Source organism: Nicotiana attenuata, chromosome 9 (assembly GCF_001879085.1).
Source record: "Nicotiana attenuata strain UT chromosome 9, NIATTr2, whole genome shotgun sequence".
Taxonomy (NCBI): domain Eukaryota; kingdom Viridiplantae; phylum Streptophyta; class Magnoliopsida; order Solanales; family Solanaceae; genus Nicotiana; species Nicotiana attenuata.
The window spans coordinates 9,190,326-9,217,567 of NC_031997.1; positions in this window are offsets into that span (position 1 = coordinate 9,190,326).

Here is a 27,242-nt window from a genome sequence, read left to right on the forward strand (position 1 = left end):
CCCAGGCAGCCTATTTTTTTCTTGAACAAAAGTTTTTTCTTTGACTGGCCTTTTCTTTTGCATTACATTCATTTTTGTAATGGCCAGTCTTGCCACAGTGTGTGCAGATTTTGTTCTCAGGAAGAGTGAGGTACTTGCTTTTAGGATCCCACTTAGGTGCTTGTGTCCCATAACCAAGTCCTCTTTTGTTGCTACTGTGATGTTCTTGTAACCAAGAGAGTGCATCAGAATCCTTGTTCCATTTGCAAGTTCTGTCTAGTTCATGTTTTACCTTCCCTAGATCTTCTTTTAGTACTCTTATCTGCTCATCATTTCTGTATAGCTCATCCTTCATTTTCCTAAGTTTTCTTCTTGGGTGATGTGTGTGATCAGCTTTCTTCTTTCCTGTTCCTTACTTCAGTTTTAAGTTCTCAGACCTAAGTTCTAGGACACTAGTGTCAAGTTCAAGAACCTAGTTCTTAAACTCAGCATTTTTACTTTCACTCTCATTAGCCCTAGATTCTAGATTTTTGCACTTGGCTTTTAGGATTACACATTCCCTAGACAGTTCTTCCTTCTCATTGTTAATTATCTCAGACTCATCAATGAAGTCTAGCAGTAGCTCAGACAACCTTTCTTTAGATAGGAATTTAATCTTGTCCTTGAGATGAAGAATACTTACCTCTTGTTCATCATCTGATCCTCCAATGGCCATAAGCGCTTGTTCATCTCCAGCTTCATCTTTTGAGTCCTCATCTGATGTTTCTCCCCAGGCAGCAACCATAGCCTTTGTTGAACCTTTGTTCCTTTTTGGTTGAACCTGTTCCTTCTTCCTGTTCCTTCGTTCAGCCCTTTCCTTTTTCCACTCAATTTCCCATTGAGGACAATTCTTGATCATGTGATCAGTCTTACTATACTTGTAGCAACCCTCATTGGTCTGTTTCTCAGGAGCCCTTGGTTTGTTGAAGGTTGTACCTGATCGCTGCCAACTTGACGCTACACCAAGGTAGGAAGAGCGGGTCACAATAGCTTTTACCCGAATAGTGGTCGGGATCTATTTCCACAGGGAGCTAGTAGTGGAGTTGGATTTTCTGTCTAGTCTAGAGATGTGTTTGTGCTCCTAATGTCACTTCAAACATTCTTGGTTTTTTTGATTTTATAACTACTATGATAAAACTAATGATTAATGCTAAATTATGCTACTAGAATATTGCAAAGTTGTATCTAATGGGAAGAAAGATACTAGGGTCGTGGCATTACCTAGGTGGCTAATTGACGGGTAGATGTTACTAAAGATAGATTGACATATTTGGGGCTTATGCTATAACCGTTGCACAATTGTACCCACTCTCACACCTCTCGGTAGAGAGAGTGATTTTTCCCAATTGACTCTCTCGAAACCAATTGGGTAGGCCAATAAGATCAAGCAACTAGGGTTCAAGTAGGGTGATTACTCTCTCGAGATTTAACCCGTTAATTGGGACTATCATTTCTCATGAGTCCATCCCAATTCCTTGTTGGGTCAATTTTGGGGTCATAAACTCTCTTTCTCAAGAAGAGTCAAACCCACAAAGCTTGAATCAGTGTTTGCAACCACCAATTCTTAAATAAAAACATAAAATCAAGCCAAATAGCAGAAACCCATAATCAATCTAACCCTAGATGGCAACACCCATCAATTACACACACTAGGGTTGAGCCACAACCCTAGCTAATGGGTTTAGCTACTCATGCTTGAAAGAAAAAATGAAGAAATAGATGAAGAACTAAACATATTAATTAAGTACTAAAAAGAAATCACAAGAATCTATCGTAAGATTAAAGCTAAAGTGCCAAAAATGGCTACAAAACCGAGTCTCACGAGCGCAGCTAAGTCTGGGATATCAAAACTTACCTAAAAATAGCAAAATGTTCTATTTATACTAGGCTGGAAAAACTGGACAAAAATACCCCTGCGGGGTCAGTGCGGGCCGCACAAAAAGGACCGCGGCCGCACTGGCTCTTGGACTTCACATTTCTGCTTCTCTGAAGTTGGACTCCGCGGACCGCACAAAATTGACCGCGGCCGCTGAGAGAGTTGGCGCGGTCCGCACAATAACGATCGCGGACCGCATGGCATTGTTTGGAAAAAATGGTGGCTCTCTGAATCTCATGACCGCGGACCGCACAAAAGGGTAGTGCGGCCGCGGAGCCCTGATCGCGGGCCGCGTAAGATGTACCGCGGCTGCGTTTCCCTTGAGTCCAAAATGCCAACTCTCTAAATCTCCTAGTGCGGCTGCATGTTTGTGCGGTCCGCACTCGGCCTTCTTCCCTTTGATTTCTTGGTCTTTGATACTTGAGCAGGTTTCACTCCTTTTTGAGCCGATCTTTGACATTTCGTCACTTTGTCGATCAAACCTGCAAACAAGCACAACCTGTGAGCATTTTGGGACTATTTTGTAGCGATTTATAACCAAAGCACAAGCAAGTAGAGGCATAAAACATGTTAAAATCCTAACTTATCAACTCCCCCAAACTTAAACCTTTGTTTGTCCTCAAGCCAACAAAATAAGACCCACCCCCTAAAGGAAAATTCAAGTAATTCTAGCTATCCTAAAGTAACCTCAACAAGCATCAATTGGGACTAACAATTGCCCTCAATACAAATGGATCATTAACAACATTTAAACCTTGAAAACTATGGATCAAGTGTGACACAAGAGCATCAAGGATTGACTCATTACATCAAAGAACTCTCTCAATTACTTTAGTCGCTGTGGGACCTAAACTCATACATCCTCAACTCTCCCTAAGCAAACCTCACCCTTTTAGAGTAATAGCACACAAACCGAGGTTAATGGGAGTTCGCTCGTCTCTCTCAAGGAAATATCACAAGTCCGGCTCTAAGTACCATATGCTTGACCCTCATGTAAGTATCCACTAATGCGAGCGTCATCGAACTCAAGATCTTATAAGGCTTTTGTGGAGTCAATGTAAAGGCTTTTGGGTAAGGGTAGGATATGTTTTTGTTCAAGTGGGTTCAACCTTCCCTTAAGCACTTCTTTTGATTCATTTGGCACAATTTACTTGACACTTTGAGTCATTTCACCTCTTCCAAGGGGTTAGAGAGACACATTGTCACTCTTTCTTATGCAATTCAAAAATATTTCTCCTTTTTCTACTTTTTCCACACATTTTTCACTTTTGTTTTCCTTGAATCCCTTTTTATTCTTGTTCACATTTGGCTTTCTTTTTGTCTTTTTCTTTTCTTTCTTTTTCATTGCCTTCCTTTTCTTTTGCTTTGGTACCTTTTACCCCTTTGTTTCCTTTCTTGTCTCTCCCCCCAAACTTAGACTTTGCCATTACTCAAGGGAAGATGTGGGTGCCAAGAGAGGGTAGAATTTAGAATGGGTATAGGCTTGTAGCATTGGTTCTTGAAAGAAAAAGGTTTAAGGCTCAAAAGGGGTTAGCTAGGGATTATCTTATTGGTAGGCTATGGATTTGTTCAACTTATCATTTGGATCAAGGAGAGCCTAAAATCACTTCTCAAGCCGAATTTCACTCAAGATTTCGCCTCAACAAACATTCAGGGCAAGTTCTAGACTATTGGCTCGGGACTTGGACTCATAATTCAATTTCTCACCACACACACTCAAGGATTGCTCAAGGTCACTACTTTCACCATCCTAAACACAACCACTTGTCTTTGACCATGGGATCAAAGGCAAATGTGTTAGGCCCAAGTGAAGCTATGCTTGGAGTACCCTTAACTAAAAACTACTAAAAACAAAAGAAAAAGCAAAAAAAACAGACTTTAAGAAGGTTGTCACGCCATCCATCACCGGGAAGAGCCACCCGGTTCACACAATACTCCACCCTTGGAAAGAACCGTGGCATTAAGAAAACCAAGGGCTTATTGAAAACGCCAAAAACAAAACAAAGGGCTGCGAGCCTAACTACGAAGCTTAAAAATGAAATTTTTTTACGAAAATACGAAAATAGAAAATAGAATGAATATTTACAATAGGGGCTTAGAATATACAACGGGGGATGAATATGTACAAAAATGTAACTTTATAGACAGATCAAAGAGAGAATAAAAAGTACGATAAAAGTAGCTAAATGTAAAGTTATATACAGACCAAAATAGAAAATCACAGAAACATAAACTAAGTCAAATATATACAGTCATCTAGATAAAACAAAAAAAGTAGGGCGCACCCCCACGAATAAAAGCTGGCATTGTCGCCAATGCTAACTATCAAAATAAACATCAAAAGTCATAAAGAAAGGATATAGGAGCTTCCTAGGCCTGGTCCGTCTGCATGGGATCATCAGTGGTCCCCGGGTCCTCTGTATGTGTGGGAACCTCAGACTAGTTCCCGGTCTCCTGCTGCTCAGCTGCGGGGACTGGGGCCTGTTCCTGGACTGGCTGGATGTTAGGTGCATCATGTGGCAAACTGGAGGAGACCTCCTGTGGGTCTGCCAACTGGATGACAGCACCGACTGCCCTAGGGATCTTCCTCTTCTTCCTGGGAAGCCTCTGAGTCTGCTCCTACTCTGGCTCTGCTACTGGTGCTGCTGCTGGGGCTGGGTCCCCGAATAGCAAGTCTAGAGGCATCTGGTCTACCAATAGCTTGTCCACATCTGTCCTGAGCTGTTTCACAGACTCCTTGGAAGCCCGTGATTTCCTTATTTTCTTGTGCTCCCGAGCAAGCTGCTTAAAAGCCTTGCCCTGAGACTTCACCGCCTTAGATAAGGCATCCTGTGTCTTCATAATCTTTTCCTGGTTCTCCAGGAGCTTCTTCAAAGTGTCCTCAATGGACTGAGGAATCTGAGCTGGCTGAGGTGCTAACTGGGTCTCAATGGTGGAAGATAATGTAGACAACTTGGATGTCGCAGCTGACATCCAGTTGTTCAAACTGGCCAATGTCTGGCTCAACTGATGGGCAGTGATGGGATACTTCCGGGAAGATGGAACCCCCGGGCCAGCTGAAGTAGAGGGTCCTGGAGGCAAGTCAGCTGAAGTAGAAGGTCCTGGAGGCAAGTCAGGGGTAGGCTCAGCAGTGGCCTCTGTCACAACTGGCTCGTCAGACTGGCCAGTTGGAGCAGAAGCAGAAGTAGTGGCGGGAGGCTTGTAAGACTTGTCCTTGGGGTTGTCTGGTCCCCTCAAACTGTACCATGAAAACGGTGCAACCGGCTTNCATCTGGTTCGCCAATAGCTTGTCCACATCAGCTCTGAGCTCCTTCACAGACTCCTTGGAAGCCCGTGATTTCCTCATCTTCTTGTGCTCTCGGGCAAGCTGCTTCAAAGCTTTGCCTTGAGACTCCACTGCCTTAGACAAGGCATCCTGTGTCTTCATCATCTTTTCCTGGTTCTCCAGGATCTTCTTCAGTGTGTCATTAATGGACTGAGGGATCTGAGCTATATGTGGTCCAAACTGAGCCTCAATAGTGGAAGATAGAGTAGACAACTTGGATGTCGCAGCTGACATCCAGTTGTTCATGCTATAAAGTGCCTGGCTCAGCTGATAGGCAGTGATGGGATGCTTCCTGGAAGATGGGATCCCCGGGCCAGCTGAAGTAGAGGGTCCTGGAGGCAAGTCAGCTGAAACAGAAGGTCCTGGAGGCAAGTCAGGGGTAGGCTCAGCAGTGGCCTCTGTCACAACTGGCTCTTCAGACTGGCCAGTTGGAGCAGAAGCAGAAGTAGTGGCAGGAGGCTTGTAGGACTTGTCCTTGGGGTTGTCTAGCCCCCTCAAACTGTACCATGAAAACGGAGCAACCGGCTTTGCCTTAACATCATACCGCTTCTTTTCCACCTGTAAGTCCCGGAAATACATTGAGAGAGTGTTGGGGAAAGGATAGTTCCGGTTAGCTTCCGCACCCACGAGAGAGATGATGCGGGACATCACATTCCACACATTGATGGGGTAGCCTACCATGATCGATGCAACCAATACCGCCCGGGTGAGAGGGAGAGTCTGGTCATGTGAAGTCGGGTCCAACCTACTACAAACGAAAGTCTCCCAACCCCTAGCCTCAAAATTTAGGGTCCCCCTAAGTATTTTAACTCCACCAGTCAACCACGCAGGAGTGGTACCTGGGATTCTAGGTATGAAGCCAACCATGGACGGACTGCCTCCCCCATTTCCAACTTGGCCAAATAGAGAGACTCATCTTCGTCTCTGAAGCCCAAATATTCATTAAGGGACTTTCCGTCGAACAACACCTTTTTGTCTCGGACCTTGGTCACCTTGGACCCCTTGACAATGTGAGCCACATTACAGTAGAATTCCCTTACCATATGCTCATTAGCATCAACACACTTCTCCGGAAATATCTCCAAGCCCGATCTAGTTTGGAATTGTCTTAGCACATTAGGGTTGTGGGGTAGCAAGTCTTTGATGATAAAACTTCTCTCCGGTATTAAATGCCTCACGGGCCACCACTCGCTAAATTTATGGTAAGCCACTTGGCTCACAAATCTATCTTCCCATTCTTCAGCTTTCCTAGTTCGGGCTATTCCCCCAACCTGAGGCTCACCACCCTCATCTCCGCCTGCACTCTCCCCAGATAATGAAGCTGTGGGGGAGGTGGAGTAGTTCCCACTACCGGCTTCAGACTCGTCAGATGAATCAGAAACTACGTTTACCGGCCTCTTGATAGTAGGTGATGCTGGAAGGGTATCAATTAGTTGGAAGGGGCTGGTTATGTGAGTCGGGATTGAGTCTGAGGAGATGTCTTTGGATGGCACATACTCACTCCCCGAGGAATGAGAAGCAGCCCTATCAGCAGCTTTTATCAGTTTTCGGGTCTTCTTTATGTTCTCTCGAGCCTGGGGAGTGAGTTTTGCTACTCTCTTGCCTTTACCCCCTCGGGAGGAACCACCTCTCCCAGGTTGTTGTGATTCCTTGCTGCCTCTTTGTTTAACCATTATCTGCAGACACACACATCTAACATTGTTAGTTTAAGCACAGGCAGTGAAACAGATGTATGAATTAGATTGCAGACAACCACTATAGGATTGCAGACACAGCTGCAGAACACAGTTGCAGAATACAGCACCGTGGCCCGCACAAAAGAGAGTGCGACCGCATTGGAGGCATCGCGGACCGCGCAAAGGCGACCGCAGTCCGCGTTGGGCAAAGACCCACGATAAAAGCTCTCTGAATCTCCCCACCGCGGTCCGCACAAAATGGGGTCGCGGCCATGGTGGGCCAGCACGGACCGCATAAAGTGCAATGCGGCCGCGCTGGGCATCAATCAAGTTTCAGAACACAAGCACCGCGGACCGCACATATGTGACCGCGGTCCGCGAAGGGTGCCAAGGTAGGGCACCAATTTAGGGTTTCCAATTTTTTTTGCATTTTTGTTCAAGTGTTCATCCTACGGTGTCCCTACTCAATCTACCCAACCATTATTAAAGCCCACACACAAACTCAGCACGTAAATTACCCTAAGTTAACAAATGAATGAAAAAGTAAAAAACTACAAGAAGAAAGAAGAAGCTAAAAAGTACTGGGGAAGCAAATAAAATGAAAATATAAAAGTAATCAATGAGAGATGCATGAAATGTTACCAGAGTTTCGAAGAATGTATGCAATTAATCCAAGCAAGCAAGAATTTTCGGGCTCAGAAAGGAATGAACAGTAACTTTTAGGCGCGCTGAGAGTTTAGGGGTCGAAAAGGGTAAAAGGTGACCCATGGGGTCTATTTATAGACAAACCGTGGGACCCATTCTCACCTACTAGCGCGGCCGTACAAAAGCGACCGCGGACCGCGCTGGATTTGTTCAAGTGAAGTTTCAGTAGGCAGCCTCTGCGGACCGCCCAAAAGTCAACCGCGGCCACGGAGGCCCACCGCGGTCCGCACTAAATGGAATGCGGCCGCAGTGAAAAACTTCAGAGAGTACCACATTAGGACCATGCCAGTGCGGACCGCACAAAGTGCACCGCGGCCGCACTGGCAAACTTCAGAGACTGTTCAATTTGTTCCAACTTGTTTTGCACTGCATAAACACAATCCCTGCAACATCTTACAACCAATTATCTCAAAAATCCTAAACTACAAAGAAAATCAAATAGAAAGAAAAAGTCATGGGTTGCCTCCCAAGAAGCGCCTGATTTAATGTCGCAGCACGACGCGGGTTACCATTACATCATTTGAAATGAACCACAACCACCACATGGCTATCATCAATCTTCCCAAGATAATGCTTCACACGATGTCCATTGACTCTGAATATTTCACCATTCTTGTTCCTTAGATCAAGAGCACCAAATGGGGTCACGAATACAACTTCAAATGGCCCACTCCACTTTGATTTGAGCTTTCCCGGAAACAGACGTAACCGGGAGTTGAAAAGAAGAACTAAATCACCAACCTTGAACTCCTTTCCACGAGCATATTTGCATGTAAGTACTTCATCTTGTCCTTATACAAGGACGAACTAGTGTATGCATGGAACCGGAATTCATCAAGTTCATTTAGTTGCTCAACACGAAGATTGGCTGCAACATCCCATTCAAGATTAAGCTTCCTCAAGGACCACATAGCCTTATGCTCCCATTCCACCGGTAGGTGACATGCTTTCCCAAATACCAACCGGTACGGAGACATACCAATTGGGGTCTTGTGTGCGGTCCGGTAGGCCCATAGAGCATCATCTAGCTTTTTGCACCAATCGGTCCAATTTGCATTGACAGTTTTGGACAAGATGCTCTTGATTTCTCTATTTGATACTTCGACTTGGCCACTTGATTGCGGATGGTAAGGTGTAGAGATTTATGGTTTACACTATACTTGGAGAGCAAGTATCAAAAGCCCTATTACAAAAGTGCGAACCACCATCACTAATGATTGCCTGGGGTGTCCCAAACCTTGTGAAGATACTCTTTTTCAAAAATGCCACAACACTTCGGGCTTCATTGTTGGGTAAAGCCACGGCTTCAACCCACTTTGAGACATAGTCCACCGCCACGAGAATATAAGTGTTCCCACAAGAGCTCACGAAAGGACCCATGAAATCGATGCCCCAAACATCAAAAATATCCACCTCGAGAATCGTATTGAGAGGCATCTCATCCCTTTTTGAAATTTCGCCGGCTCTTTGGCATGCATCACATCTCTTTACCAAGTCACTAGCATCTTTAAACAAAGTCGGCCAATGGAAACCACAACTCAAGACCTTTGAAGCCGTCCTCACCCCTCCATGATGGCCACCATAGGGGGAGGAGTGACAAGCCTCCAATATGCTCAATTGTTCACCTTCCGGGACACATCTTCGAATAACACCATCCGTGTAAATTTTAAACAAGTACGGATCATCCCAATAAAAATCCAAACTATCCCATTTGAGTTTCTTTCTTTGGTTGGAAGAGAGCTCACACGGGACAATCCCGGTCATAATGAAGTTGGCGATGTCCGCGAACCATGGCATGTCACACATTGACACAGAAAAAAGTTGCTCGTCGGGGAATGTATCATTTATCTCAAGGTCGTCACATGGCCTCCCTTCTTCCTCCAACCGGGACACTTCCCTTCCGGTCCACTATTTCTAGGTCAAATTCTTGAAGGAGTACCACCCATCTCATCAATCTCGCCTTGGAAATCCTTCTTGGTCATCAAATACCTAAGGGCGACATGGTCCGTGTGCAAAATCACCTTGGCCCCCATAAGATATGGTCTAAATTTCTCCATGGCAAATACAATGGCCAATAACTCCTTCTACGTCACCGTGTAATTTCGTTGAGCTTTATTCATAGTCTTACTTGCATAATACACGGGATGGAACATTTTGTTAACCCGTTGACCCAACACCGCCCCCATTGCAACATCACTAGCATCACACATTAGTTCAAAGGGTAAACTCCAATTAGGTGCGGTTATGATAGGGGTAGTGGTCAACTTGTGCTTTAAAAGTTCAAAGGCCTCCATGCATTTTTCATCAAAAACAAACTTGGCATCTTTCTCTAGTAACTTGCAAAGGGGATTCACAACCTTCGAGAAATCTTTGATAAACCGCCGGTAGAACCCGGCATGCCTAAGAAAACTCCTCACCCCTTTGACAGAAGTAGGGGGAGGGAGCCTTGAAATCACCTCGATCTTCGCCTTGTCTACCTCAATCCCATGCTTAGAAATCTTGTGACCCAACACTATACCTTCTTCAACCATAAAATGGCATTTTTCCCAATTGAGAACGAGGTTAGTTTCTTCACATCGGGCCAAGAATCTATCAAAATTTACCAAGCATTCTTCAAAAGAGTCACCAACCACACTAAAGTCATCCATAAAGGCCTCCAATATGTCTTCCACCATATCGGTGAAAATAGCCATCATGCAACGTTGGAAAGGTTGCCGGAGCATTGCACAACCCGAATGGCATCCGGGAGAAAGCAAATGTACCATAGGGGCATGTAAAAGTGGTATTCTCTTGGTCCTCCGGGGCAATTAAGATTTGATTGTAGCCCGAGTACCCATCCAAAAAACAATAGAACGCTCGCCCTGCAAGGCGATCAAGCATTTGATCGAGGAAGGGCAAGGGAAAATGATCCTTGCGGGTCACCTTGTTGAGTTTCCGGTAGTCCATACAAACTCTCCACCCGGTAATGGTTCGAGTGGGAATAAGCTCATTGTTGTCATTGGTCACCACCGTCATCCCTCCTTTCTTTGGCACACATTGGACGGGAGAAGTCCATGAGCTATCGGAAATTAGATACACCACACCCGCATCAAGCCACTTGATCACTTTTTTCTTCACCACCCCTTGCATTGCTTCATTTAGCCTCCTTTGATGTTCTAGGGAAGGCCTTGCATCATCCTCCAAGATAATTTTATGCATGCAAAATGCGGGGCTTATTCCGCGAATATCCGCCAGAGTCCATCCTATTGCCCTTTTTCGCCTTTGAAGCACCTCCAAAGTGGCCTCAACCTGCAAGTTAGTAAGGCAAGAAGAAAGAATAATTGGAAGAGTTGAATTAGAGCCCAAAAATTCATACCTGAGGTGTGGAGGAAGTGGCTTCAACTCCAACACCGGTGGCTCCTCAATTGATGGTTTTGTTTGTGGAGTTTTCCGGTTTTCAAGATCCAAAGATAATTTTCTCGGCTCATAGGAATAAGATCCCATCCCATGTAATGCATTGACACACTCCACTATGCTTGCATCATCATCGACATCAAGATTTAATAGCACGGCCTCAAGAGGATCCTCCAAGTTGATTATAGAACTTGTGTCATCCACTATCACAGCTGTGACAATGTCCACAAAAGAACATACCTCGGTGGTATTGGGTTGCTTCATGGATTTGCAAACATGGAAAATCACCTTTTCATCTCCCACTCGGAAAGTTAGCTCACCCTCTTCAACATCAACCAATGCCTTCCCCGTTGCTAGGAAAGGTCTCCCAAGAATAATCGGGACTTCAAAGTCCACTTCACAATCCAATATGACAAAGTCGTCCGGCAATATGAATTTGTCCACCCGGACAAGTACGTTATCAATTATACCCAAAGGCCGCTTCATCGACCGGTCCGCCATTTGAAGTCTCATTGAGGTTGGCCTAGGTTGCCCAATTCCCAAAGTCTTGAAGACTGAATAAGGCATCAAATTAATGCTAGCCCCCAAGTCACAAAGGGCCTTAGCAAACTCCGCACTACCGATAGTGCAAGGGATAGTAAAATCTCCAGGGTCTTCAAGTTTCGGGGCCATGGAATGCACTATCGCATTGACTTGGTGAGTCATCTTTATTGTTTCACAATCCATGGAATGCTTCTTTGTGACTGAATCCTTCATGAACTTTACATAGACCGGCATTTGTTCAAGTGCCTCCACCAAAGGCACATTGATTCTAAGGCTTTTCATCATATCTATGAACTTTTTGAATTGATTGTCACTCTTTTGCTTTGCTAACCGCTGAGGATAAGGTGGAGGTGGTCTAGGCAAAGGTGCCTTGGCTTTTGGCACCACCGGCTCCGTCATGTCAATTATGTGCTCCCTATATGGGTTCACGGCCTCTTGAGTTTCCACCTCTGCATCATCAATATCTATCCTCACTTCATTGTTCACATTTGTCTCAACCACATCTTCAACTATCAAAGGAACATCATTTTCTTGTAACCCAACATTATCATCCATAACTTGATTTTCTTTCGAGGCATACACATCACCGCCTCTCCCACTTCTTGTTGTAACCGCCATCACATGATTGTTACCTCCCTTCGGGTTCACTACCGTATCACTTGGTAGAGCACCCTTAGGTCGAGTATTCAACAATTGAGAGATTTGACCTAATTGCACCTCCAAATTCCGAATAGAGGTATTGTGGGAAGCCAATTGAGCATCGGAGTCTTGGTTCTTCTTCATCATTTGTTCGAACATCATTTCTATTCTTCCCATATCACTACCCGAAGAACTAGACCCTTGAGATTGAAACGGAGGCGGATTGTTCGGTTGTTGATACATCGGGGGCCTTTGAAAACCTTGCCCCCGGTTGCCTTGATTTCCATTGTTATTCCACCCGCCTTGACCATTGTTGTTATTCCAATTATTATTGTTCGCGTTCCAATTGCCTTGATTGTTACCCCAATTGTTGTTTTGATTGTTGTTGTTCCAATTGCCACCACCATGTTGTTGGTTGTTATTATTCCAATTACCGTCGCCTTGTTGATTGCCCCAATTTCCTTGGGGGCGCCATTGTTGATTCCCTTGATTTCCTCTATTCCCTTGGTAGTTATTGACATATTGACATTCCTCGCTTTGATCATCATAGCACTCATTCGAATAACCACCACCATCATTGTTGTTGTCAAATTGCTCACAATTACCTTGAGGTTGTTGTTGCCCTCTTTGCCTCCTTTTTAACATAGAAACACCTTCCATTGCGTAGACTTGGCGCGGGTTTTGGACTTGTTGCAATTGCGCCTTCGCCAATTGATTCATAGTTGTTGCAATTCCTTGTGCAAATGGATAACCGTGGGGTCACCTTGGGGTACATTTGCTCGGCTTTGCCATGCCGAAGAGGTGTCGGCCATTTCATCAAGTACATCACATGCCTCTTGGTAAGAAAGTTTCATAAAGTTCCCTCCGGCCAATTGGTTCACAATGCACTGATTTGTAGTGTTGATGCCCCGATAAAAAGTTTGTTGTATCATCGCCTCGGTCATGTCGTTATTAGGGCACTCCTTCACCATTGTTCTATATCTTTCCCATATCATTTGCTTGAAAGCTAGAATCTCATCCCGAAGACCCACCATATGACTTGGAGAAAAGAACTTGGCAATAAATTTGTCCGCCAATTCATCCCATGTGGTGATAGAATGATTGGGAGCCTTTCTAACCAATCCAACACTTTACCCCGAAGAGAGAACGGGAAAAGTCTCAATCTCAACGCATCCTCGGACACGTTTGTCTGCTTGATACCCCAACATGTATCTACGAACCCCTTCAAGTGCTTGTAGGCATTTTGATCGGAGGCGCCCATAAAATACCCTCTTTGCTCGAGCAAGGTCAACATTACATTTGTGATTTGAAAGTTCCCCGCCCGGATTCAGGGAGGAACAATGGCACTCGCATACCCTTGATTAGGGAGAACTCTTGGGACTACTCTTGGCGGTGGCGGAGGAGGGTCTGGAATAGGATTGTTGTCATTGGCCTGACGGCCTCTACGTGGAGCTTGAGGTACGGAAAGCTCATCATGATCATTATCTTCTACCTCCTCCCCTGCCATGGCATTGCCAAGAGGGTCATTAGCATTTAAAGCCATAGTACATGAGTGATCGACACAAACAAAATTAGTGAACAAGAAGGAAAGAGAACCAAAACACAAAATGAACTAAACAGATAGTCATCGCCGTAAGCTCCCCGGCAACGGTGCCAAAAAGTGATCGCTGCCAACTCGACGCTACACCAAGGTAGGAAGAGCGGGTCGCAATAGCTTTTACCTGAATAGTGGTCGGGATCAATTTCCACAGGGAGCTAGTAGTGGAGTTGGATTTTCTGTCTAGTCTAGAGATGTGTTTGTGCTCCTAATGTCACTTCAAACATTCTTGGTTTTTTCGATTTTATAACTACTATGATAAAACTAATGATTAATGCTAAATTATGCTACTAGAATATTGCAAAGTTGTATCTAATGGGAAGAAAGGTACTAGGGTCGTGGCATTACCTAGGTGGCTAATTGACGGGTAGATGTTACTAAGGATAGATTGACATTTTTGGGGCTTAAGCTATAACCGTTGCACAATTGTACCCACTCTCACACCTCTCGGTAGAGAGAGTGATTTTGCCCAATTGACTCTCTCTAGACCAATTGGGTAGGCCAATAAGATCAAGCAACTAGGGTTCAAGTAGGGTGATTACTCTCTCGAGATTTAACCCGTTAATTGGGACTATCATTTCTCATGAGTCCATCCCAATTCCTTGTTGGGTCAATTTTGGGGTCATAAGCTCTCTTTCTCAAGAAGAGTCAAACCCACAAAGCTTGAATCAGTGTTTGCAACCACCAATTCTTAAATAAAAATATAAAATCAACCCAAATAGCAAACACCCATAATCAATCTAACCCTAGATGGCAACACCCATCAATTACCCACACTAGGGTTGAGCCACAACCCTAGCTAATGGGTTTAGCTACTCATGCTTGAATGAGAAAATGAAGACATAGATGAAGAACTAAGCATATTAATTAAGTAATAAAAAAGCAATCACAAGAATCTATCGTAAGATTAAAGCTAAAGTGCCAAAAATGGCTACAAAACCGAGTCTCACGAGCGCAGCTAAGTCTGGGATATCAAAACTTGCCTAAAAATGGTAAAATGTTCTATTTATACTAGGCTGGAAAAACTGGACAAAAATACCCATGCGGGGTCAGTGCGGGCCGCACAAAAAGGACCGCGGCTGCATTGGCTCTTGGACTTCACATTTCTTCTTCTCTGAAGTTGGACTCCGCGGACCGCACAAAATGGACCGCGGCCGCGGAGGTATTTGGCGCGGTCCTCACAATAACGACCGCGGACCGCATGGCATTGTTTGGAAAAAATGGTGGCTCTCTGAATCTCATGACCGCGGACCGCACAAAAGGGTAGTGCGGCCGCAGAGCCCTGATCGCGGGCCGCGTAAGATGTACCACGGCCGCGTTGCCCTTGAGTCCAAAATGCCAACTCTCTGAATCTCCTAGTGCGGCCGCATGTCCACTTTGTGCGGTCTGCACTAGGACTTCTTCCTTTAGATTTCTTGGTCTTTGATACTTGAGCAGGTTTCACTCCTTTTTGAGCCGATCTTTGACATTTCGTCACTTTGTCGATCAAACCTGCAAACAAGCACAACCTGTGAGCATTTTGGGACTATTTTGTAGCGATTTATAACCAAAGCACAGGCAAGTAGGGGCATAAAACATGTTAAAATCCTAACTTATCAGTACCTCTTGAAGATCCCTTTCCTCTCATCAGGTACTTTTTGAAATCTCTTGTGATCATAGCATTTCATCATCCTCCAGATCTGAACCTTCAGCAATTCTGAGAGCCAGACTCCTTTCCTTCTTGGGTGCATCCATTTTCATGGTTTGTCTTCTCAGTTCATAGGCAGTAAGGTTTCCAATTAGTTCATCCAGCTTGAGAGTAGCAATATTCTTTGATTCCTGGATAGCAGTAATTTTGCTTTCCCAAGAGACTAGCAGAACCCTTGTTAAAATCTTCTCAACTTTGTCTTCTTCAAGGATAATCCTTCCAAGAGACTTAAGTTCATTTGTCAGTGTGGTGAACCTTGTATACATCTCTTGGATGGTTTCTCCTTCCTTCATGGTGAAATTTTCATATTGAGAATACAGCAGTGTTCCTCTGGACCTCTTCACTTGAGGTGTTCCTTCATGAGCCACTTGCAAAGTGTCCCAGATTTCCTTAGCAGTGGTACAGCTTTGAATTCTACTGTACTCATCTGGACCTAGTCCACACACAAGCCATTTCTTGGCCTTGGCATTCTTCTCCCACTTCTTTAGGTCTTCAGCAGTGCAGTCAGCTCTTGTCTTTGGCACATCCACTCCTTCAGCATTCTTCTTTGTAGTTGCTAGAGGACCATCAGTGACTATGTCCCAGAGTTCATAGTCTTCTCCTATGATGTGATCCCTCATCCTGTTCTTCCACCAAGAATAGTACTGTCCATTGAAAAGTGGAGGCCTAGCAGTGGATTGCCCTTCCCAGTTCCCAGGTGGTGCACTCATGTTGATCTTTTTCTAAGGTGTTAGCCTCTTCAAGGATAACCTGCTCTGATACCAATTGATGTTTTAAACGTCAATACCACACAAGAGGGGCGGTGATTTGTGTGGTATCCAATTTTCGCTCTAGAAGAACCTGGTTCTTCTAGGTGTACTAACTACTATGGTTTACGGAATAATAAGCACATAAAATAAAGAACACAGAGATTTTTACGTGGAAAACACCTGGCTCAAAAGGTGAAAAAACCACGACCTACTACTCAGTAGGATTTTTCCAAACTTCCACTAATATCACTGAGCCAAAACAGCATTTACATAATTCTTTGTAAACCTAAAGATTAACTCTAATCCCGTTGTAGCACACAGCCTTAACTGTTGCGACAACTTCAAGTTAGCATATAATTTGAACACTCTAAGTGTCTAATACAATTGCTTCTATGAAAGCTGAAAGGTACAAATTTAAATCACCTACTACAATTGAACTAGAAATAAAGAAAGACACAATGGAATTGGTTCTTCTATCTCGTTCAAGTAGCTTCAGGAGTGCACACTCAAATCTCACATAAATTGCTTGCAAAATCGCCTTGCTCTTTTGCTCTCAATTTAGTTTAACTTCTGCGTTTGTGCAATCCTTGTAAAAGAGAACAATCACTGTTATTTAATAGGTTAGTAATTAGAGTTTGATTGGGACTCAATTGTTGATCTTCCATCGAAGTTGAGTCCTTGAACCTCACAAACTCCAACACTATCTTTTATCCGGATTGTGTTCTCTTCACATAAGGAGACTTTCCCCCCTTATCCAATATGCAACCTTTTCGATCAGATCAGGAGATATTGTTGCTTAATCAATGGGACTTATCTCTTTCACGTGCATCTCATATGTGTAGGTTGATCATGACTATGCTTCACATGATAGACTTGGTCCATGACTGAGTTCATTTGTCATTCTTCAAAACTTCACCTGTTCTTGGGCCAACAAGCGCCATCACGACCGGGTCGGTTTTAGGGTCGTGACAATACTAGACCACAATACAATATTTCTCAAAATCCGGTGAGATTGAGTCATAAGCTCTACAGAAAATACTAAAATCCCAACATACATCACTATCTGAATAAAGGATAAATGTAATAAGAGATAGCAAAAGGTGATTCCGAGGCTGCGGACGTCAAGCAAGTATACCTTGAAATCTCCAAAAGTAGCAATCAATCACTGGCGTCTGGCACGAGCAGATGTACCTGGATCTGCACAAAAATATGCAAAAGCATAGTTTGAGTACACCACAATGGTACCTAATAAGTATCAAGCCTAACCTCGGTAGAGTAGTGACGAGGCCAGGTCAAGACACCTATACTAGGATAAAATAAACTAAACAGGGTATAACACGGTATAATAATAAAAGGCGAGAAAGTAAATGAAAACTAAGCAGTTCAATAATATAGACTAACTATGGAAATATAAGCGGTAAAGGCATCAAGGAGTGAACACACGAGGAAAAAAACAAGTAGACAAGTAAGGGTTATTACAAGTACAACAATGAAGGACCAACAAGAACTACTCAAACAACAAGCATTTAACATGAGAGGTGCGACAAGAATCACAACCGAGGTACCGCCTCGTCTTCACGTTTCACAATTTCAATCACAATCTTTCCTTATACCATCGTATGTGTATCAATACCACAACACAATTACATCTCGCACCACAAGTGTACATATGCCACAACTTGCCAAAAAGTCAACAATACCAATATTTTCACAACAAATAGCACATGGCTCAATCACAATATTTTCAATAATCTCAATAAAAACAAGATGAATGAGGAATACTAAACAAGGAAAGATACTTCAAAAGTTAACAACTTCACCTCAATGTGATAACGACTTTTACAACTTCAATACCAATAACTCAACAAGAAGATATTCCACGAAATAACAACTTCAAGTACGGGTAATTCAACAATAAAGAGGTAACAATACAATAAGAAAAGTAACAACTTCAACTACATATATAAGAGCAAATATAGCAAGTGAGAGGTAGAACAAGTGCTAACAACATATAATAAAGCATGTAAGAGTAGATTAACACATGTGAGAGTAAACCAACAACGAAATATATAACATGTTATGACAATTCAATTAAAGGCATGTAATGAGTCTAAATAACCTAAACCGGTCAAATACCATATATAGCCCATGTACACACTCGTCACTTCGTATACACGTCTTCCACATAACACAAATATCACAATCAACCCAAAACCTAAGGGGTAGTTCCCCCACACAAGGTTACACAAGATACTTACCTCGAACAAGCTAAATCAACCCACTAGTAAGCCTTTTCCGCGAAAATCCAACTCCGCACTGTTTAAATTTAGCCAAAATAACTTAATACCATAAATACAAACCATAGGAAACTATTCTGGTTAAAAAAGTTGCAATCTTTAAGGAAAATAAAAAAGTTAACTCAAAAAGTTAACCATGCGCCCATACTCCGGAACCCGACCAAACTTATAAAATTCGAACACTCATTCAACAACTAGTCTAACCATACTAAAATGATCCAATTCCAACCTCAAATCGGTCTTCAAATCCCCAATTTATAGTTTAGGAAAGTTTTCACAAAATCCCCAATTTTTTTCCAACTCAAAACACTAATTAAATGTTAAAAACAATGATGGAATCATGAATAATAAGAAAATCCGAGTCAAAAACACTTACCTTGATCCAAATCTTGAAAATCCCTTTCAAAATCACCCAAAACCGAGCTCTACAACTTAAAATATGAAAAATAACTCTAACCCTCGATCTTCTTTATTTCTGCCCGGCAATATCCGCTTCTGCGGCCTCTCAGTTGCATCTGCGACTCCGCACATGCGCAAAAAGCTATCGTAGGTGCGGACCCAACTAAGCTCAGGGACTTCCTCTTCTGCGACACAAAAAGCGCACCTGCGCTTCCGCTTCTGCGCCAAAGACTCCGCACTTGCAGTCTCCCGCCCAACGTCCAAATTCCGCATCTGCGGAACAATTCTCGCTCCTGTGATTGTGCATCTGCGCACTCCTGTTCGCACCTACGGATACAGTCAAACTATGCCCAATCCGCTTCTGCGACCCCATTGGCACTTCTGCAGTTTTCCACCTGCGGCCCCACGCAGGTGTGATCACACTAGAAGCTTTAAGCTTCAGCAATTTCCTTAAGTCCAAGCTCAGTATGAATCATACCCGAGGCCCCCGGGACCCATCCAAACATATCAACACATCTTAAAACATGATGCATACTTAGTCGAAGCCTCAAATCACACCAAACAATATCAAACGCACGAATCGCACCCCAATTCAAGCTTATTTAATCAATGAACATCCAACTTTTAAAACCAATGCCGAAACATACCAAATTAACCCCAAATGACCTCAAATTTCGCACACTAGTCCCAAATAACACAACAGACCTATTCTAATTCCCGGGACTGAAATTTGAACCGGGTTTCAACAAAGTCAACTCTCGGTCAAACCTTCCAAACCTTCAACTTTATAACATTCGCCAATTTAAGCTAAAATGACCTACGGACCTCCAAATCAATATCCAAACATACGCCTAAGTCCAAATCACCATACAAAGCTATTGAAATTATCAAAACTCCATTCTAGAGTACCACTTAAGCTTCTAAAACAAGAATCATTCTTCCAAATCCATCCTCAATCATCCGAAAATTGAATTCGACCACACACGCAAGTCATAATTCACAATATGAAGCTACTCAAGACCTTAAGCCAGCATACGAGATGCTAATTCTCAAAATGACTGATCGAGTCATTACATTCTCCACCTCTTAAACAAACGTTCGTCCTCGAACGAGTATAGAGACATACCTAAAGTGCTGAAAATGTGACTCTTACCACTTAAGCTTCTAAAATAAGAATCATTCTTCCAAATCCATCTCGAATCACCCGAAAACCGAATCCAACCACGCACGCAAGTCATAATACACAATACAAAGCTACTCGAGACCTTAAGCCACCGAATGAGACACTAATTCTCAAAACGACTGGTCGGGTCATTACATTCTCCCCCTATTAAACAAACGTTCATTCTCGAATGAGTATAAAGACATACTGAAGAGCTGAAAAGGTGAGGATAACGGATACGCATATCATGCACAGTCTCCCAGTCGCCTCCTCGACTGGTTGACCCCTCCATTGAACCTTCACGGAAGCAATATTCTTTGACCTTAATTTTCGTATCTGCCTGTCCATGATAGCCACCGATTCCTCAACATAAGTCAAATCTTGTCCAGTTAGTCTGAACTGAAATCTAGCACATGAGACGGACTACCATAATACTTATGGGGCTTGGAAACATGAAACACCGGGTGAACTGCCGATAAGTTGGATGGTAATGCAAGCTTGTAAGCCACCTACTCCACTCTCTCATGGATCTCAAAAGGATGAATAAACCTAGGGCTCAATTTGCCCTTCTTCCAAAACCTCATCACACCCTTCATGGGTGAAACCCGCAGCAAAACCCTCTCTCCTGTCATAAATGTCACATCACGAACCTTCCGATCTGTATAACGCTTCTGCCTAGAGTTTGTTGTACGAAGTCGATCTTGCATCAACTTGACTTTCTCCAAGGCATCCCAAATTAAATCAGTGCCCAACAACCTAGCCTCTCCTGGATCAAACTACCCAACTGGAGAATGACCCGCCCCCCATTTACGGCCTCATAAGGAGCCATAAATACTCGATTGGTAACTGTTGTTGTAGCAAAACTTGGAAGGCGGTAGAAACTGATCCCAAGAACCCCTAAAATATTTATTTATTATGATATGTGCATCAACTTGATCATAGACTTAATGAATATAATCCTTTAGCTAGAGTGATGTAGATCCTTGTACTGAAAAAGATCTTGAAGTTTTCACAAAAATATTAGCAAAAACATGAATTGTATCTAAGCATATGTGTTTGATTCATTTTTATTAAGAAATATATGCACTAACCTCTCTTATGATTTCTTCATTAATCATTAAATTATAGGAATCCAGGCCAATAACTTAGCAAACACATATAGCTTTTAGTGACTTCCTCATTAAGTTTGCGATATAATCATTTGTCGATGGTAAACATATATAGTATTTTATTTTTATTTTGCAAAGTATATTTGAAGTTACTTAGCTAAAATCTTAAACTCCTCTTCAATTTTTATTGTAGAATATGTTATCATCTTTTAATACTAACTAATATTGAGTTAGTGTTATTGCTCAAGTGATACAAATCTAAGTACGAAATTGAAGAAATTAAAGACAAGATAGAAATTGAGAATAAACCCAACAAAGAATTATTTTTCAGACAATTGAAATAATCAATTATCCAACAAATTAAAATACTTAGTAGACCTAAACTATAGGATTACCCTAAAGAGGAATGGAATTCCTCTGGTGAATACACCTTGCAAGAGTTTGAATCAACAAGTTGGAAATACATGCTCCTTACAATTCTTCAATATTCAAAGATAAGCCAAACTAGAAATGACCTCATCATATATTATTTATACTAGGTACAAATAACGTAAGAATGACATAAGTACCCCTAATGAGTCTAACTACTACGACCACAAGGGAAAATCTTATAACCCAAGACTCCAATCATTGGCAATCATGTCCTAGGTCCACATGCTTGCATCCAAGTCATCAAGGGAGCACACATGTGTGCCGGTCACCATCCACGTAGGCATGGCCTTCCATATAGGCATATGGGGCATAGGCTCATCCACATAGCCTACGTGGTCTCCATGCTCCTACAAGACCTCCACCCTCAACATATTTTATGCCTTCAAGGGCCGTCCACCATTGTCTTCCAATGCTTCCAATATATCCCAATGCTTGGTGAAGAGGTGCAAATCACTTAGTTCCTTGGATTGAAATATTGTAAATGACTAGATACCATTGGTGTTCCATGGGGTGTATAATTCTCTCCTTCTTGAGAAGCATTTGTCCTCAAATGTGAATCATCATCATTACCTACAACACAAGGAAGCAAGTCACTGCTATTGAAAATATTATGAACTTGATACTCACTTGGCAAGTCTATCTTGTAGGCATTGTCATTGATCTTCTCCAACACTTGGTAAGGGCCATCTCCTTCGTCATAAGCTTTCCTTTCCTTTTGTTTGGAAATCTATCCTTCATTAAGTGTACCCACACCGAATCACCGGGTTGAAGGATCACTCTCTTCCTTCCTTTGTTCCTTTTACTAGCTACTTGTTGATAATTCTTCTCAAGTTGTGCCTTGACCCTTTGATGAATCTTCTTAATAGCATCAACTCTCTTTTATGAATCTAAATCATCAAAAATATCTTGGGAAAGAGGAGTAAAATACAAAGGAGTCAAAAGGTTAAAACCATATAGAATCTCAAAATGGGTCATGCAAGTAGAAGAAACCAAAGATCTACTATAAGTGAATTCAACCATAGGCAATTGTCTTTCCCAAGAATTATACTTCCATTTCACTATAGATCTCAACATGTACCCTCACGATCTATTGACTACCTAAGTTTTATCATCCGTTTAAGGATGACAAGAAGTAGAAAACAACAAATGAGTATCCAATCTACCCCACAAACGCCTCCAAAAGTGACTCAAGAGTCTAGAATCTCTATCACTCACTATTGTTCTTGGTACACCATGCAACTTAAGCACATTCTCAACAAATAAAGTAGCAATATGACTAGCATCATCACTCTTGTGGAAAGGAATAAAGTATGCCATATTAGAAAACCTATCTTCCACCATAAAGATGCTATCTCTATCCTTTATAGTCCTAGGTGACCTAGCACAAAATCCATAGAAATGTCTATCCAAGGTGCACTAGAGGTGGCCAAAGGTGTATACAATCCATGGGGGTTATGTCCTAGATTTAGCACTTACACAATTAAGGCATTAACTACAAATATTCTCTACACCATGCTTCATCTTAGGCCAATATAAATTCTCTTTCAAAATGTTTAAGGTCTTTGCTACTCCAAAAATGACCCAAGACATGCACTATGCGCTTCCGTAACCAACAACTCTCTCCAAGATGACTTAGGCACACACATTATATTTCCTCTAAACAGGAACCCATCAAACTTATGAAACATCATCAACCTTTCATCCTCCAATTCACTAGGTCTCCCATATTGTCCACTTGATCACACCTAGCATAGGCTTCCTTAAAGTCATCATGTAGTGGGTACATTCCTTTCATACTCTCAAAAGAGGTGCAGAACTAAGCTTCTCCTTCAAAAGCCTAAAAGATTCCTCTTGGTTCTCTCCCCAATAGTTTGTCTTTCCTAATCAACTCGGTCAATGGAGTAGCTATGGTACTAAAACCCATAATAATTCTCCTATAGAAACAAGCTAGACCATGGAAACTCCTAATGAACTAATTCTCTTAGGTATTGGCCAATTTCTAATCGCCTTAACCATACTCTCATCTACTTCCACACCATGAGCACCCGCCACAAATCCCAAGAAAACAACCTACAAAATGTACATTTCTTAAGATTAGCATATAGTTGTCATGTATCAACACATCAAATATTTGAATCAAATGGTACACATGATCATCAAGAGACTTGCTATAAATCAAAATATCATCAAAGTAGGCAATAACAAACTTGTTAATGAACGGTTTAAGCACATGATTCATAAGCCTCATAAAAGTACTTGGGGCATTTGTCAAACCAAATGGTATAACGATCCATTCATATAGACCAAACTTAGCCTTGAATGCAATTTTCCATTCATCCCCCGATTTCATCCTAATTTGATGGTAACCACTCCTCAAATTAATTTTAGAAAATATGCATGCACCCCTAAGATCATCCAACATATCATCTAAGTGAGGATAGGGTGGCAATACTTTACCGTGATCTTATTAATCGCACAACAATCCACACACATTCTCCAAGTTTTATCCTTCTTTGAAACAAGAATGACCGAAACGGCACAAAGACTCAAGCTTTCTTTCACCAATCCCCTGTAAAGAAATTCCTCCACTTGCCTTTGTAGCTCATTTGTCTCTTCTGGGTTACTTCTATATGCTGCCTTGTTTGGAATTTGAGAATCCCGGATGAAGTCAATTTGATGCTCTATTCCCCTCAAAGGTGGCAATCCTTTTGGAAGCTCTTCCGGGAACACATCTTCATAATCTAGAAAAAGAGAAGAAAGAACACTGGGAAAAGAAGATATTAGAGTGTTAGTTGTCAAGACATAATCTTTGTGAACAATACAAACAATATGAATATCTTTCTCTAGCTCTCTCATATACCCTTGACTTTTCATCATCATGCACACTTTCTATTTTGTCTCGCGCTTTTCCTCTCATTTTTAGATGCACTCTTTTCTTGTGGCAACTTGCTCACATCACTCAACTCTTGCTCTCCTTTTTCCTCTCTAATGTTGTCATTAGACACTCCCTTACTTCTCTCATTCTCTCCTTTCTTTTTCTCTCTCAATCCACTCATGATTTTATAGTCTTCATTCACTGGAGAAGGAGTTAATAGAAGAAGAGTATGTTTCTTTCCCTTGTACAAGAAGGAGTATCTATTTTTTCTACCATCATGAATAGCTCCCCGGTCATATTACCAAGGTCTTCCCAAAAGCATGTGACATGCTTGCATCGGAGCAACATCACATAATACCTCATCTTCATATTTTCCTATGCTAAATTTGACCACGGCTTGCTTGATCACCTTGAGTTCATCACACTCATTCAACCATTGCAACTTGTATGGTCGGGTATGCTTCATAATTTTTAGACCCAACTTCTCAACCATGACACTACTAGCAGCATTGGTACAACTCCCACTATCCATAATCAATGACCCAATATATTCCCCAACTCTACATCTAGCATGGAACAAGTTTTCTCTTTGGTCAAGATCATCTTTTTTTTTGTGTGGTTTCAGCGATCATTCTTCTAACGACACAATTTGACATATTCGGTCTTCCTTCGATCCCATCAAATACTTCTTGATCATCTTCACTAGAAGGCTCCTCGTGAGAATCCACATCATTTTCGCTATTGGCCAAATGGATTCCACTCTAACTAATGATAATTGCCCTCCAGTAGGGACATTCTGCCATAACATGACCATAGTCGTGATACTTATAACATTTTATATTACTAGTAAAAGTAGAAGAGCGAGACTTAGCATTGTTAACTCTTTCCTTGGACTCTATTTTCGGTTTGTTATTGTCAAAATATGTCTTGGAATCCTTTTTGTACTCCCTTAGTTTGTCATCCTTGGAAGATGGCTTCCAAGAGTCTTTTACTTTTTCCGATGAAATGTTATACCTCTTTGACTTGTAGGCCTTATCTTCCTCCAAGTCTCATTCAACTTAACTTGCCGCTTCGAAGACATCATTCAAAACCTCATACTTGTGAAGCTTCATATGTGAAAAGATTTCCCTATTAAGTCTTGCAATGAATCGGATCACAGTAGCATTGTCCTCTTCCTCAAAGTTGGCCCCTATGCGAACAAGCTCAAATTCATGTGATATTCCCCAACACTCTTGTTGCCTTGCTTCAAAGTGTAAACTCTTTTGAGAAGCTCGTGTTTGTAGTATTTAGGCACGAATCTTGTGTCCATAACACTAATCAACTCTTCCCATTCATCGATCAATGGAATGCGAACTCTTATCCTTCTCATTTCTTCCGAATCCACCAAGTAGATGAAAAGTCTTCAAATTGAGTGATTTCATACCTAACTCTTTGGGTACTAGAAACTCGATCGTCCAAAAGATTCTCTCACTTTGAACAACCCAACTCAAGTATTCCTCCGGATCATTACTTCATGTAAATGGAGAAAGATTGATCTTGATGGTGTTCACCCCTCTATCCAGATCTCCTTGGTTCTCTCTAAAGTATCCCCCATTGTTGTATAGATTTTGCCAATTTCGTTGAACCCGTGATTGGCCATGGTTCATGTGTACGTGTTGGAACATCCTTCGCTTATCTCTTGTTTCACCCCTTTGGTCGCCATAACCAAACCATCCATACTCCACCTCTTCTTCATCGTGGGGGTATTCATTATCTTCTTGTGGAACCCCATGTTGGGCTTGATGGTGCGGTTGTTGGATAGGGGCGGTGTGGTGTTGACGTCCAATAGGAGGAGGTGGTGGAGTAGTAGAAGTGTTTGTAGTGTTACTTGCCCCCTCTCCAATTTTCAAAGTTATAGCAATCTTTTATTCGTTGAGCTTCACTGAAAGCTTAATTTCTTTGAGTTCATGGGTCAACTCTGCCATTTGTTTCATCACTTGCTCCATGAAGGACTCCATTTTGTTGGGAGACTCTTCACTTGTCCCCATCATACCTAAAAACGAGCAAACAAGTTAGTGAAAATAAGGACCTTATGTTCACTCCCTTAGTGTTCCACTCTTACTCAATATCTCTCAATTCCCTCGCGTTTCACTCAAGATCCTTGGCTTTTATCTCACTCAAATGATCCCACTCACTCTTGCCTTTTACCACTCTTGGTTTCCCACAAGTTGATCTTTAACTCCAATCAATAATATTTTCAACAAGAAGAACCTTCCGTTTTAGGGTTAGAGTGGAGTTTATGTGACATGAAAGAACGGTAAAAGTTAATGGGCAAGAAACAAGCAACTAAATAACGTAATAAAAGAGAAAAGGACATAAGGAGGTAGCACGAAAGAGAAATAACAACCAAAAATTAGACTAATAATTGATATGGACTAATATTAATATAATCCAATTAGAGTAATCAAAAGAGTAGAAGAAATGAAGGAGAAAAAAGATTGGATCATACAATGCAAACCTCTTTCATTTCCTAAGTTGCATAGCCTAACCTACACAAGGCTACGTAGCCTACGCAAGGTTGTGTAGCTGCGCGTGATTTCTGTGTAGCCTACGCACAAAATGTCCTCCATCTGGTGGCGTCTGGAATTGCCTATGCAAGCTGTGTAGCCTATGCACGGAGCCTACACAGTGCTTTAGATTTGCAATTTTTCTGCAACTTTTCTTCACTTTTTGGCTCGATTTTGAATTTCTATATTGATCCAAATCACATCCAAATGCCTT